Source organism: Prenolepis imparis, unplaced genomic scaffold (assembly GCF_030444845.1).
Source record: "Prenolepis imparis isolate NDT839.2.m4 unplaced genomic scaffold, iyPreImpa1.0 SCAF_7, whole genome shotgun sequence".
Classification (NCBI taxonomy): domain Eukaryota; kingdom Metazoa; phylum Arthropoda; class Insecta; order Hymenoptera; family Formicidae; genus Prenolepis; species Prenolepis imparis.
Window position 1 is genome coordinate 1,909,024 of NW_028141165.1, and position 17,191 is coordinate 1,926,214.

Genomic DNA, 17,191 nt, shown 5'->3' on the forward strand with positions numbered 1-17,191 from the left:
TCAGCTAATCTAAATTTCTAAACCCGTTTCGACGTGCGGCTTTTACGTTCACTTAAAAGGGAAATATCGTTACAGGAATTTCGTTATATCTACGTGTCGCTCTATGTTGTTAAAACTCCGCTCCCCGTTATATATATACATATATACGCGAAACGCATTGCCTACATTCTAGAAACTTTAAGCCGCAGTTAAATCGGTCCTGCTTGAAACGAGCATGATTCAATTACGCGAATGCGACAATAATTTAAATCACCCCGTATAAAATTACACACAGTAAATATCGCACGAGAGAAATTTATATTACACGTTTTATATCAAAAATTATTTATGCCGCGAGAAGTAAATTCTAAATAATACGCGTATCGCTGATCCTTATTTCAACAATGCTAAATAAGAAATGTTGAGGACCTCAGTCACACTCGGGAGTCACGCGAGGAATATTAAAAAGAAAGATATAATCTCTCGCGAATTATTTCTCTCTCCTTACCGTGTGTAATCAAGACTCGCATCATCCCTCTTCGCGTTATCACTTTTACGGGACGACTCGGGAACGTCGAAGTGGATATAAAATTTACGGGTGCTTAACGTCAAGTTAAGATCTTGAACGAGGATAAAACCATTGCTTTGTAGAGTGTAAAAACGCTGGACTTTACGGCGTGAAATAGTGCGCGCACATTATCGCGGAAAATAACCCAACTACAACTTTCTTATAAAGGAGATTTATCCACGTTGCCATAATAGCAAGTGGAAAATCCTCAGAAAAAATATATATAAAAATATACTATAAAAATAATGTGCATTTAGCAAGGAGGTTGAATTTATCCGACAATGTTTGTAAGCCGATTTTTTTCACCGATTTTTTATGATGCATGTATAATATCTTATCGTGATAAATTCGCAACTCGCGATAAAGCGTCTTAGAAATGTACGTATGTATATCTCAATGATGGGCACCACCCGCTGGGACAAGGTCACGATTTGTAAGCTGTTAGCGAGCCCTGTAGGGATCACGATGACACGAGCCGGGAGCATTTCGATCTCCGAGGTCGTAGGTCGCGCAGGACTCAGGCCGAGAGCGAGCTAAGGAAGGTCTATACACTGAAAAAAAAAGTTGTTAACTTGACTAAACCTTTCAACTAAATTATTATTTTGTTAATTGAACATATATTAGTATTTAAGTCAAATATATATACGTTTTGTTAGATTTAATGTTATATTCTATTTAAATACTTCCATATGTTCAATTAACAAAATAATATTTAGTTGAAAGGTTTAGTCAAGTTAACAAATTTTTTTTTCAGTGTACGGCTACGAGATCGCATGCAAATGTTTACAATCAGAAATACTAATAGACGCTATCAAAACGCTTTGGGAAACGAGTTTCTCGTTCTCGCTTAATAACGTTAAACGATTGCAGTTAACGCATGCATTGTGCCAAGCAAATTGTGCCGGTCTCCAGAAGAGAAGTCAATCACCATAACAGACAGATTATGAAATGTTATATTGCTAAAGAAAAGTTCTCGTTAACAATTATTATTTTATCAAGAAAAGAAATAATAAAAAGAGATTATAAAAATACAATACATTTTTGAGAATAACTCCAGTGCACAGATGAGCAAATATAGAATAAGATAGAATAAGATAAATATAGATAAATATAGAATAAGATATATACAAGATAAAAATATTTACAAGAGCTATGTTTTCTAATTAAATCATAAATAATTAATATAAAAAATATAATTAATTTGTATGTTAATTAAAATCCTCTATTTCAAATGTTTAATTAGTTTTACGAATCATATATCATATTTTAAATATGTATTTCTTGTTAAAGATTTCAAGAGAGAGAGAGAGAGAGAGAGAGAGCAATCAATTAAAATTATTATTTCTCTCATAGGTAGTAAAATATTTGAAAATAAAATTCTCTTACAATTTATGTTTCTTATATCCGTTTGTCCATTGAATATTTTCAAAATTAAATAAAGAATTCTTTTGTAATAAATATTTGTTTTGTTGATTATATTTTAATTATTTTTACTATATAACATTCGAAATATTAAAAATATAAAAATAAAAAATTTTTTTAATATTTAAAATATGTAATCAATGCAAGTGTGTTTGAAAATCTGAAATATTATTTTAAATAAGAATTTCCGATAATTCTTTTACAATTATTTTATTTTAATCTGTTGTTTTAATTATTACGTTTTAAATAAATGCATTCTATGCGTATAAAAATGTATTTATTTATTATCTTTGTAAAAAATAAATATTTTCAGATAATATTTTATTCAAACGAAGATATATAAGTAATTATTCTCTTATAGTTTATATTTGAAATATGCTTACTCTACTGCTCTAGTGTCATTCTCTTTTCTTTAAAGAACTTTAATCAATATCAAAACAATATATTCAATTTCTAAAGCAATATATTCAATTTCTTCGAAAAATATATGAATTGCATTCTAGGCATATGCTTATATCTATTCTGAGTTTTCTATTTGTAATACTAAATAACTAATTTTTATTACTAAGCCGAGCGCGATATAAATCGAAGCACTTTTAGAAGTAAACATCTTTACGACTTCAGTGCCGATACAAAGTATGAAACATTTCGCGTCATTCAACGGCCAGGCCGTTATCACCGATCGCCGGATTTTATGGAAGAAATATCACGAAATATATAAGAATTTACGAGCAGCTGGTTATCATTCCTTGTCTAGTGGTCGCAAGGGCAAGGTCTTGAGGGTCAACGGGTTCGTGAGTCGAGCGCGGAGAAACGCGCGGAAAATTCTTACGCGTCAACCAGGTCTTTGTCGTGTACTCGAGGACACGAGAGAAACGAGACGGAGAATGGAACGATAAAGATCTCATCCTTTGTGCGCGCGCGAATAACGCAGCATGCATCACGACCGGAGAACGGAACCATTCATCATTGTCAAACTATAATATTATTGATTTCGGAAAAGAAAAATATTTAATCAAATCTCTGTTTTTGACGTCAAAATTATTTGCAAATTTTTTGTTTTCGCGGACTATTTGAAATTTTACGTCTACGTCAGATTAATGGACAGACTCCGGAGTTGTTCCGCGGATCCTACGAAAAGCGCCGTGTTATTTTGTTCGCAATACGTCAGCAGGTCGCCTTGAAGACGCGTAGCCTTGGATATCGACCGACCCGACCCGGCTCGACTCGACTCAACCTTCGCCATTCGACGGTGTATTCGCCCCGACTGTTAGTTCTCTCGCTCTTTCTCTCTTCCTCTCTCTGGCTCTCCGTCCACCCCTCCGCGTTCCACGACGAGACACGGCCTCGGCTCTAAAGACGGCATAGGCCGTGCAAACGCCTACGCCGACTGCTTTGGGGAACCCTGCGGCTGTATCCCACGAGTTGCGAAACGCGGCGAGAGTTCGACGAGACTTGAGGGGTGACTATAGGCAGCCCATCCCTCCCTTTCCGTCTCGGTCCTTCCCCTGTCCTCGGGCGGAGCGGTGCTAATTTCGGGAAAGGGACAGGGGAGCGGATTAAAATCACGATGAATTATTTTTAACCAAAGCCTGACGAGACGACGCCTTTATTTCGAATATATACTCGTGGTAAATAACATTAATCTTGATTGTAGATACAGCGCGTTATTACCCTCCTCCCCCTCATCCTGTCTTCTCCATGTGTTTGTCATAGGGTGCGACCCTACTAATTCCGTTGGGACGAATTAGACACACGCGATGAATTGCTCATTCGGTTCTGTCAGGTGACTGTAATTTTTTTCACGCCTCTCTCTCTCTCTCTCTCTCTCTCTCTCTCACTCTCTTTCTCTCTCTTATCACGTAATCATCGTTTGAGCAAGAATTTGAAAGCTAATGTGGTGCAACTAAATATTTATCGTGATCGGCGTGAAAATGGCGGATTCCAGGGTGACGGATGACGGGTGATCCCTCGTCTTTACAGCTACCATTCTCTTGGTACGCGTCCCGGTATCTGCTGCCTTGCAAACTTCTAGAGTGGCATTTCCTCCCCCTTCGGTCACGAATCGCGGAGCTCCGTTCTTTACAGTTCTTTGTCACGGGTTTTCCTCCCTTCTCGCCCATCTATATCCCCCCAACGAGGATTCGACGTTTGTCTTTGCTGTCGAGATCCGTCGCGTCGCGTCGCGTCAGATTGTAAAAAAAGAAACACAGCAAAAAAATACAGCAGACGTTTGAAAAGTCGCACGTCTCCGAATCCATTAACGCTAGACAGATCAAACAGGTAAAGGTGCACCTGCGGATTATCCGAGAGAAACGAGAGACTGATGTCCTCATCTCATTTCGATAAATTTGCTTAAATCTTATTTTTTGAGAAATAAAAATTTCTCTTTTACATATTAGTTAATTTAATATTAAGGAAATAATTTCTGGTATAAAAATTCGAGAGTATTGTGCAAAGATCGAGAGCCGGAGACTTATTTCCGTTGATTGTGTGCCGATCCGTCTATTAAAAATGACGAAGCAATGCCAAACGTATGTATAACTATGCCGTGCAGAATTTTACAGAAGCATTCAAGGGGAATCTATTACGCCTGGATGTCGGGACGAAATGCAGTCTAAAGATTTCTACGCGTCTACGGCTGTCTATATTTTTATGCGACGCGGGCGTCGCCGTATTACTCAAAGAGAATGCACGGCGCGTAAAAATACGCAAAAACAGAGGCGAGAGAGAAATGACGGCACAGATAAGGGCACGAGAAATATTCCGTACACAACAGTCTACGGAAAATGTTCTCCAAAATGGGAGAATAATACCAACGTAATCTCGATTTTCGTCGAGTAAACGCGACGTCTAGTTATAAAATTCGCACGCCAAAAATTTTTAAAAATAATAATTGTTAGGATTTGTTTTGCGTATTATTATAACTAAAATGTACGTATTTTATAAGAGAACCTCTGTTATCTCAGTTACGCTGATCGATCCTAAGCTGTCCTCAAACTAATCAAGGAAATCGATACACCGTTTCAAAATGTCATAAATTTAAATCGCAGACAGATACACATCGAGTCCGACAATTAAGTTGCCTAGTAAATTCGGCGTGGCATTTACGACGATGAATGGTTAACCGCTTGATCTCAATTAAAGCGTCATTCTCGTTGCACGCTGTCAAGTATTTTACACTACATAATGATTCCGAACTCAATTACGTCGTACGACGAGTTTAAAGCCAATCAGAAGCTCGCGGATGTTTTCAATTGCCGCGACAAAGTGCAGCGGCATTTATATTTCTACACACAATTGAAATAGACACAAATCTCCAAAGATCACATCGACTGGTAAATAATGATTTTCGAAATTTTCGAAATTACCGTAAAATTGTACGGAGTCGTTTATGACGTAAATTGCAATTTCCTGAAGGAAAAGACGGCGACAAATATCCGCAACTACCTGATGTGCTTATTGCATTACTCTTATACGATGTAATCGAGATGGCTTTTAATGCGACGTCCGTGTAAACGACGTCTTTCCTCCTAACGAAACGAGAAAATTGCTCATGCACTTCTTCCGATCCTTGTTCTCGTCCGGCAGGTCCTTCTAAAGTTTCCCGTTCGTTTAATCGTGATAAATCTCCTCGGCGCGACGCCTTTCCGCCGCCGCGTCGCTACCGGAAAACCGGAAGCGACGACGGTAATCAGAACTTCAGATCGAGAAGTATATCATTCGTACCAGTCACAACTTTTATGAGAAAATCTCAAATTTTTCCTATTTATATTACTTTTAGAAAAACGGATGATCGCGCAATTTGGAGAGCAGAATCGTAGGATCTCGAGATTTTTATCGATAATTGTGTCCGCGTGAGACCAGTTTATTCTTATCTATTCAGTGTGGAGCGCTTTATTTATTACCCTGTTACTTAAAGGTTCAATTTCAATCAAAATGGACGACGATCAATTCGGGTCGAGAGAGATCGAGGCTGATGGGTAGAGTGTTGCCTTTACGAATTCGATGTCTCGCTTATTTATAAGAGCGAGAGAGAGTCTCGGCTCTCGTCACGCTCATCAGCAAAAGTCCGTCAGATCGAACTTCTTAATGGCAAGCGATTTCAGCTTATTGCCAGCGTCGTTCGTCTCGCTCCCGACTTGATTGCCAAAGTTACAGTGGCGTACTTAATTTCGTTTATCGTGAAAATCCCCTCGTTTCCCCTGAAGTTTTTTTCTTAATGGCACGCGCTCCCATTCCGAACGGATGCCTCAAAGAAAGAGACAGAAAGACAGAAAGAGGAAATCTTTCGACTTTTCGATAAAAGTCATCGTTTCCTTGAAAAGAAAAAAAAAAGATAATAAAACAGTGCATTTAATTAAAAATTTTGCCTCGCCTCTCGAGAAGTTCACCTCGAACGATTACCCTAGAAAAATATATTATGTACAATATTTTATTATAATACATGCCAAAGTATATATTTTGTTACATGATTTTCCCGCGAAATTTTTCTTCAAATTTTGACATCCTTCTGTCCTCCGTTTTCAATGCTAAAAGATATATAATAGCCGTCGGAGAGGAGCGCGATATCCCTCAACAGCATGACACGGTATCCATGTCCAATATCCAATATCCTATTATGCGTATGACGTATGAGATCCACGTGCTCGACGTCGTACACGCATGCTCGCGCGCGCACAGCCATTCGCATTCATTAGTCGGGGACGATCGTTAAAGTGGAGATACTTCTCTTCCGGATGAATGTTAAGGTGAGCATCGATTTTAATTTTTTTTTTTTTAAGTATAAAAGAAAGCGCGCCGGTAAACTAACACACAGTCGCACACACACACACACACGTGACACGATTTTTTTTTCTTTTACGTTATCCTCAAGCTAATTTCACAATCGCGACTTTTCCGTTTATTGTAAAATTTTCCGTGCCGGTCCTATTCTTACCCGGAGATATAATTTTCAGACCGTTTCCACAGCCGCATCACGACGGATGGTAATCATACGCATCGTTAAGCGATTTGACGCTAATAGTCGATTTCAGTCCCGATGGGATTCACGATTGAGTCAGGATATCGGTACTGTAACTTGGTCGTGAAACCAAAAGCTAGCGACTTAAGCCAATTTGCATGTTAGGTCGGGCACATCTCTTCTTCTGGGCAATGGTATTACAAATTCGAGCTGTGATTGTGTTTCGTATCGATTATATTTGGCGCTTGAAACTAATAAAATATGCAAAAAGGTATAACGATGATTAAATTGGAAGCATAACAGCTATTCATAAAGCATAGCTTTATATATCATTATTACTGAACTAATGAGCGAGATTATTCGTGAGAATCAATCATTGTCATACTTGTAAACACCTGATCAACAATAAATAATTGATATATGTATATATAATATGACAAACACTTTGTCTGGATTTGTTTCAAACGTTGCGAAAAATCAGGTCAATTCCCATGAGGCGAATATTCGCGCTAAACAAAATCGGAACTGTCACCTCCGCGGCCCTTCCTCGCGTTTTCTATTTCGGCCAAACGCAGGAGAGCGTTAATTATTTCCGACTCGACAAATAGGTAAAGTAAATTGGATTATACACGCAAGAGGAATCAAATACCGTGCAATTGGGTCAACCGATGTAAAATAGAGGGAGAGAGAGAGAGAGAGGAGGAGGATTGGCGTGAGGGGTGCATTCGCTTTTGCGGAGAGGACAGGATTTCTGTCTTCGAGGCGTCGGGGGGCAAAACGGGCCCCGTATTCATTATCGGGCCGTCGCCGTCGCCGCGAGGGCTCGTTTGCATACTATCGCCTCTGGAATTGAATTATTGTCGATTTAGACATATTCGTGTCGAGTGGTCGGTCGCGCGACTCGAGTCTTCCCCGGATTGATAACGCGCGAAGGGGGGTTTGACGTCCTTTCAACCGGGGAGGGATTTACAATGCACGCGAGAGGGGTGAGAAGGGAGGAAAGGGTTCGCCGATTGCAGCGGGCACCGATATGCCTCCTTTGTGGACGATAATGTCTAATATAGGCGCACTGAATGTCGTCGACGCGACAAAGCGTCGTCTGCCGTCTGCTCCGCGATATACTTTCGACGAATCTATAATATATTCCATACCGTAGGAGATAGGAGAGTGCGTATCTCTATGCGATATATATTTCCGCCGGGCTACACATCGATTCATAACAACCGTTCTACGTGAATGCGAATATTGTACGAATGTACGCAAGACAGATTCATAAAGAGCGTTTCACTTTCAAAGATCACGAGTCTTAAACGTCTGCGAGATGAAAAAAATTAAAAGGAGATATATTTTAGAGCTGCGAAGAAAAAATTTTAAAGTTACGTAATGTCACATTTTTATTTCATTATATTTTGTTACTTTATAATGGCAAAAATTTCGCATTTTATATGTCTAAAAATAAAACAAAAGATATAATCTTTTAAAATAATCACTATTTTTTTCTCAAGTACTTCATCATCTTTATTTCCATAAGAATTTCTATTTTTTTTCCTGCTTTTTTAATTTTAATTTTTTTTTATGAAAATAGGATCATAAAAAATCTGCGCTCTCCTATCGTGTATCTCTTGTATCGTTGCCAGAATAAGAACCTAGCAAATATATTTCGAGCGTTGTTCAATAAGCACACTGTCGCACAGACTGTTTCAAAAAGAAGAAAAGAATTGCGGGACGTCGGGTAACACTACCGCAATGTAATAAACACGAGACGCTACGAACTAAGTGCCAGGATGTTAAGGATGTCGCTGGTATCCTTATTTCACACTCCGTCTGACCCGAACTAATCAGCACAGCCAACAATAATTGCATTATATTAACAAAGTTACGTGCCAGACTAACCCTCGAGCCGACGTCGATGCATGGTAGACTTCGAGAGTCTGGTCTACCCCCCACATATTCATCTACTTAAGGTCCCGTAAGCTTGAACGAAGCGAATATGTAACGTTACATAGATGAAAGCGGGAAATAAAAGCCGATAACTCCGACATTTCTGTTATCGAATCATAAAAATACACAGAAAATGCGTAAAATCGTATCTATCTGTGACAGAAGATTGGAAAATGGAAATTTGATCTGTAAAAGTAACAATATTGCTACGGAAATGATCAAATAACAGTGATGTCGTCTAAATTGATCTAGACCAACAAGATAAAGGTAGCGACTGAAATAATTTTTCTCGGATATCTCGTTTATATTATTTATAAATAGGGCCTCTTCGCGTTACACATTTCCTATGTGACGTATCCGCCGTGAATTGCATCCCCCCCCCCTCTTCTCTTTTTCCCCGATGGCGAACGACAGAACGCATTACACCAGAAATATGTCTGAGTCGGCTGGTAGATACATCGAGGGCACAATTCCAGACTGGTTGATCCGAGGATTAGACGACCTTGGTGGCTGGTCCATTGCCAACCCGATCCACGTAGTTCTTCCTTATCTATAGATACCTTGGCAGATGACGTCAGTTCCGTTCAGATAGGCCGTGCGCTACTCTTCAGGATCGTACCCGCCAGCTCTTTAATCCGTTTGATACTGGGATATACAGCCCTTCCTTTCTCTTTCCCTCCCCCCCGAGACCGGGATTCCCACCGTCTACTTCGATAAAACACGATAGCCCCTCGATTGGAATTTTATCGACGAATATGTCTGTCGGAATCTTTGCCCCGTCATATCCGGGGCACAGCTTTTTATTTTATTATCGTAAAACTTTTAATTACAAGTAAAATTCTTTTACGCGCAGCAGAATTTAGCGTAACAATATCAAGATTGTTCTCAAGATATATCAATAAAGACATATAGTGCATTTTATGTTTTATCATAAACAATTTCTCCTTTTAAATATATGATTTTCTAATATAATTTATATATTGTTCTATATTTAATAGAAACATTGTTACTCTATCCTTCACAGGGATACAGGGATAGACAAGATTCATTTGCCGGAAAAATGGACCGAGAGCGTTTTCCCAACGATGGTCACCTCTATCTCGCATCGTAAAAAATTTAAATCGCGATTTTTTACAACAATGCACGACAAATACAGATCGATTGCATCCATCTATTTGCTATCAATTCGTGGAAAAAATATACAATATAGACAATCTCGCCTCGCATCAACTTGCAAAGATGTGTCTATTGCGAGTATATGGGAAATGGATTCGAATGCACATACAAAACAAGATGTTGTTATAAAAAGATAAAACGATATCATTTAGATTCTAAATAATGTTTAAATTGCTACAGCAATAAAAATATCTTTTACTATCCGATTGATTTATTTTTATATTATTTTTATTATTATATTCAAGAACTGAGATGTATGCGCATCTAGAATATACTCGAGAGAGCATTTATGTTATTTAAAATGTCAAAGATTGCAAAGATTTGACAGAAATAATTAGTGCTTTCCTAACAAAAGAACGTATTTCTTTTTTAACATGATGGTAACAATCTCAATAGCTCTCTGGATGTCTCTCTGAAAATCCTGTCGTCGGGAGTTATTCGTAGCTTCTCATCGTTGATGCAAAGAGCCGCGGCTATCGGTCGAAAAAGTTTAAGACGCAAGAAGACCGGCGAATCCGGATTAGGACAAACGCTCGCATTAAACGGGATTAATTAAAAGTTCTCGCCCGCGCCGTCTTTAGACGTGAAATAAATTTTTCATATCCCACGCGCGCGCGAGAGAAAGAAAAAGAGAGGAAGAGAGAGGAAAAAGCGGGCGCGCATTTGAGAAAATCCTGCGAATTTTCCCGTGAATTTCACAGTGAAACGCTCGAACAGACCGTGTTTTCCCCGAAGGCGGAGGCGGCGGCCATCGGCAGATGCCGGAAAAATTGGATGTACGAATCGCGGGGGGGAGAGGGGGGCCACGAAGCCCCCCCGGATAAATTGAGATTGACGGAAATGTCGAATATTTTCGATCTCGAGCGCGCGAGCGCAATCGCCGGCGAAAGTGCTCTTATTTAATTTACAACCGGTGTCGGCGCCGACTATCCGCGCCCGAGATAGAGATCTGGAAATGGAGAGCGCGAAAAAATCGTCCCCCCTGATGATGAGCGGCAAAATGCGAAAATAACTATAATCAATTTTTTTATTTATCTTTTCAAATTTTTCATATATAAGAATTGTGAAAAACTGATAATTTATAATAAAGTAAAATGTAAAGTTATACTTAATGTCATTGATAAACACTAATGGGATACGACGATGCGAAACCGATGGCAGTACAACTATAATACGCCTAATCGAAGCGCAAATGGAGCAATGCCAATAATCGAATATCTGGTCAGATGCTCAAGTATAGTCAAGAGTATTTTCAAGTGGGAACATAACGACAGAGCACGCTAATCAGTCTCGAACTGCACATTCAAAGCTCACAGATGCATATAACAGGTATATTTATTGCATCTTCGATTCAAATCGTATTTTAGATGTTCTAGTCCAAAGCAAACAGTTTGATTATCTACGTTAATCATTTACGAATTTTATTTCAAAAAATATTTCAAAATTTGTAACAAAATTTTTAAAGATTTTGTAAAATTTCTCAAACAATATCGATAATGGGGGAAAAAATTAATCTCTTACTGCAAGCTTCGAAACTCGAGATTTACGAAAAATTTGAAAGCTCTGTGATAAAAGATTTTTAAAAATTTTTGAAACTTTTATTTATTTTGCGAATTAAACTCTGTCAAATCATTGAGAGTGGCAACATTCATGCGGATGAAAATTCGGTGCATTTTCGGCGAGGAAAATTTAAATCTCGCGAGATGAGATCCTCGCATCGATTCGCTTCCTAAAGGCAGGGGATGCATGATAGATATGTGTGATACATCAAAATTCTAATGTTCAGAGAAGATAACATGATATGTGGCATACACGACATTTCACAGAAATTGTGATTCTTTTCTGAAACTTTTAGAAATTAATTTGATATCAATTATATATTTAAATATTAAATTAAAAATTAAATTGAAAATAATAATTATACGTTTTATGTATTCAGCTAAATTTCGATATGAAATTCTGCATTTTAAATTTATTCAACACTGCTACACTTACGGTTAACGTATTTTTCCATAATAAACATATCGATTATGTATATTATTTTCTTAGATACGATAACAAATTCTTCAAGCAATTCAAGTTTAATTACATATCGAAATCCGTATGATATTTTCTCTGCAATCTCCCTCGCGGATACTCACGATATCGCAATAATGCATCTACCTCGATAGCACTCGAATCAAAACGATTCTACGCTATATCTCCGAGCACGCAGGACAAAGGGAATTCATTTTCATTTACTTCTCACTATTGTAAATCTCTTTCTCTATAGCGAATTTTTTTGTACCGGCTTAATATCGATTGAACTCTTTATGATTCGAATTAAAAAAATCCAACTGCCACGAGTAATATTATTTTTCCCAGTATAAACTTCAGCCGTAAAGAGAAACTATAACTATAACTGAAAAACAAAATTCGATTCCATTCAATTTATCGCGCCGAAATATTTACGAAGCACTCAAAGCCTTACTCATCCTATTTCATTCTTTCCGCGAAACTAATAGCGACCGTGCGATTTATTCGAATATCAATAACGAGGATTATTTATCCCAAAGAAGGCCTCTGTGAAACTCGAATTCAATTCGGATCTAAATTACAAGTAAAGTCAGAACGCACATCACGTGCAACGATGATCGCGCTTCTCGTTATATCATTCTGGATCGCGCACCTGCCGTTATCGCTTTCCCTTTGTTAAAGTCATCCCTCTCTAGGGGGATATTCGATGACCGACCGGTCAAGTCGAGGAGCTTTGAGAGAACCTTAACGTAATGATCGATTGTGCACGGCCAGCTCGGAAGAAGCCGAACGTCCTCCTTGCTTCAGCTCCCACGCACCTTCGTCTCTTCGTTTCCCCTTTGTAAGCCCTCTCTCACCCCCGCCGTCCTACCTTTGCTAGCACCACCGGAAGCGAACTCATCCCCGATGTACGCCCGCCTATATTGCCTCTTGCCTCGTCGCATCCTCATTACGTTCGCCGCCGCTATCGTCTCCATCTCGTCGAATCGCCCCCTCATCCCATCTCCCAAAATGTTATTACGTCGCTCACGCACGAGCTGCGCTCCGGGGTTACGCGAGAGGCGAGAGTCCGCCTCCACATTCTACTCCTTATTTTTTATCTCGAATCTCCCACCCATCGTTTAATCTCTCCCGATCGCTTTCATTTCGCTCGCGAAATAAAACATTTCCTCGCGATATTGATTCGTGATTATATAGTAACAATAACTGCATAATTGCGCTTCCAATATCATTAATCTCTTTTTTTTTTAATCATATGTGTGTATATCTGCTTCAATTCTCTCATTATTTTTCGAGATTATAAAGTAAAGAATAATTTAAACTCACCAGTACGATACGCAGCAGCAGAGTACACAATACTGATCTGTAAAATAAAAATATTTCAGATTATATATTTTCCACATGTGTATGTAAAAAATATTTATATGTATACATAAGACAAATTTTCGAAATAATTAATATAATAATTAAAAATTTTTGATTATTAATTATTAATTAAATTTATTAAATATTAATATTAATTATATTAAGGTAGATAATTTTTAAACGACCAACTGGCTAATAATGGTGAAAATCTTTTTTTTATTCAGCTACGTTTCGACCCTAAATTGGGTCCTCCTCAGGCTACGTAACAAAGTCATTGTGATACAATAATCAATATAATTACATAAAATATGTGATAATATAAGATGCCTGATATTTGATGTTAAGATGAGTTGAAACTTAAGAGTGACATTATCAATGAGTGCAAAGACTATACTTGTAACCGCACATAAAATGACCATACATAAATTGGAATTCAGTCGTCATTCTACAGTGTGTACTCAGCAAAGGTTCAAATTCAACTGATAATAGTCAAAAATATTGAAACGAGTGAAGGTGATATGAGAGACACATAAGTAAATAACAGTCAAAAGAGTTAAAAATGTTAAAAAACGTTGAGAATAGTTTCATAAATTGAATTTAAATTATCCGTGTCTTTTTGCAAATTAATAGAATCTTTATGTTTTTTGATGTAAATCATTTCCCCAATCTCTCTCTTTTTAACACTACATTCGCTGTGTAAAATAGATACAGACGCCCAATTAAAATCATGATTAAGAGAAACTATATGATTACTAATAACCGAGTGATTGCTCTCGTGCTTTTTGATGTCGTTGTAATGTTCTTTAGTTCTAGTTTCGAGATAACGCTTAGTTTGACCAATGTAACAGGCTGTGCAGTCATTACAGGTAATTTTGTAGACGATATTCGTTCTTTTGTTAAGTGGAAGTTGGTCTTTTCCCTTCCTAATTAAATTGTTAAGTTTTTTAGGAACTGTGTGGGGAACATCCAAACCTTGTTTATTCAAAATTCGACGAACATCCTCACTTAAACTCTTAATGTATGGAAGAACGACAAGCCTAGAAGTATCAAAATTTTTTCCGCCAATATTGATTTGTTCATTTCGTATTGAGTAAAGATGTTTTAGTCTTTTTTTAATAATTGAATTATATAAATGTGATGGGTAACAATTATTAGAGAGAATCTGTTTTATGGTGGAAATGTTGTGAGCATGAATTGTTTGTCCGAGAGTAAAATGGCTCTGTCTGTGAGACTCAATATTGTGCTAATTTTGTACTTTTGTGGATGGCTTGAGAAATAATTAATATATCTACCGGAGAAGGTTGATTTTCTATACCAATTCGTTATTAGATTGTTGTTGTGTCTAATGACAGTAGTATCCAAGAAGTTAATTACGCCATCAATTTCAACTTCATGTGTGAATTTTAGTCGCGCGTGATAATTATTAAAACTACTTAAGATGTCATTAATACGATCTTTCGGGACAATCGCGAAAATATCATCTACATATCTACGGTAAGTTGGGATAACGAACGGTAACAATTTTAGACAATGAGATTCCAAATCATCCATTACGATGTCGGCAAGTATCGGAGAAAGAGGAGATCCCATCGGCATTCCAAAAATTTGTTCGTAGCAATCATCATTAAAACTGAAACTAGTGGAATCGATAATAAGTTCCAACGCGTACAAAAATTGATCGAGAGAGAATTGAGTTTTCGGAGCAATACTATTCCATCTATTCTTAATGGCTGATATAACTAATGTTTTACGTTCGTATATAAAGCAGTAACATCCAAAGATATCAAGAGTTGACTCTCGTTAATATTAACATTCTTGATATTTCTTGCAAAAGACCAACCATCCTTGACAAATGATAATTAATTATATTACCCGCATTTTTCATTTATTTTTTAAACAGATATATAAATTAAATTGTATATAATTACGAAGAAAACATTTTTTTTAATATAAAATATGATAAACAAAAATGTAATTTTTATATAAAATTAATTGAAATGATTATATCTTGATAGAATTTTAAAACGTTTTATACATATATATAAAAAATTTATATAAAATTTATATAAAATTTATATAAAAAATATATTCATGTATTTTATTACAAATATTTTAAATATATTAAATAAAATCTGGAATATTTTATTACATTATACGATAATTTAAAAGAGATTGCTATTGCGGCAATAAACTTCCCCAGACCCCCTCCTTCTCCTCTCTTAATCACTTTTGCTGCCCCTTCACGAATTACACTCATTCGCGAAAACGCGGTTAATTACGATCAGCAAAATACGGCGAATAAATATCCCGCGCGACACTTTTGCACGCTACTCCTGGTATTTTAATCGCACACAACGCGCATTTTATTACATTATATCGATGAGAAAACAATGCGAAAATTACGATCCGTTCGAAAATCACACATCACTCGCTGTGATAATGCTACTTTTGTTGCTATGTATGTATGTAGTCCTGCGAAATTGTTACACGACGTTCGTTCATCGCGAAAATTAATCGATCGCGCGATGATCGCCAATTGTAATAATCGCATTTCGAAGACAATATGATTAATAGATTAACACAATGGTATGCAAAGCGCCTCTCATCGATGTCTGCTCTTTGCTCGAGTCTCACCGCGTGAATGATAAGGCCAAGGCCAAGGCCGCGCGTTATTATAAACAATAGTCTAAAAATTTCTGCGACGAAACACACCGTATAATATATGATTCCATCACAAAATATTTTAACACAATAAATATATTTTAATATTATTCGATTCTGCGATATTATTACGTGTATTATCAGTGTTGTGCTTAGATGATTTTAAAATTAGCTAGATAAAGATGAGATAAAAATATGTAAATTCATCTTAGATAAGATAAAGATGATTTTGTTTTAAATATATCTAGATAAAAGATAAAATTACATAACGATTCATCTAGATAACTTCCAGATAATATTATTTTTAAAACCGCTTTAATTTAAACAGTTAAAAAATGTTAATAAATAAAAATGTAATGTAAAATAAAAAAATGTAAATTATAAAAATATATTCATACTTTTATTTATAAGTTTTTATCATTTACTGCTCAAGTTCTACTTAAATATTTTCATGTGCTATGAAACTCTAAACCAAATTATCTGAATATTATTTTAGATAATTTAGTAAAGATAACACTTCTTTTCATCTAAGATGCAGATATAGATAATACATATTTTTATTATCTATATAAAGATCTATATAAGATGACGCCAAAATTTCATCTAGATGATTATCTATATAATTTTATTTAGATAACAGCAAACTGTGTATTATTACTCGTTCTCGAATTCGAAACTGTTTGCCAAATTAGATCGAAATTGACGAAAACGCAAAGCAAAATAAACCTATATGAATGTATGTTCCGAAGATCCAAGCAGAATTTAAAAATATAATTGTCAATATTAAAAACGATTAAAAATAAATATCGCAATAAAACAACGATTTGTACTTTTTATTCTCTATCGCTAAATATCATCCCGCACGATTAATTAACTCTCGCGATTGACGATTTTTTTAAAACGTATTGGGGCAACAGTTATTCATCAAGACAAGTATTTCTCGCGAAATATTCAATCGAAACATTGAAATCAGAGATAGAAATCCGAATTGTAAATAATTGTTTCACTCTGGTATTTACGAGCAATAATTATTTTAGAGCGTTAAATATGTTTGGATACAAATATCTCTTTTACTTCTCGTGCATTGAATTTTTCACCGA

The 17,191-nt window shown here is 36.6% G+C and overlaps 1 protein-coding gene across 1 annotated transcript in view; it reads right to left on the reverse strand.

Moving 5' to 3' along the window:
• The window catches only part of LOC145938765 (uncharacterized), a 197,174-nt gene that overhangs the window by 162,892 nt on the left and 17,091 nt on the right, over positions 1-17,191 (reverse strand). The window contains exon 2 of the mRNA XM_083042515.1: positions 13,392-13,428. The gene's annotated coding sequence lies outside the window, so the exon portion shown is untranslated. The remainder of the gene's footprint in view (positions 1-13,391; positions 13,429-17,191) is intronic.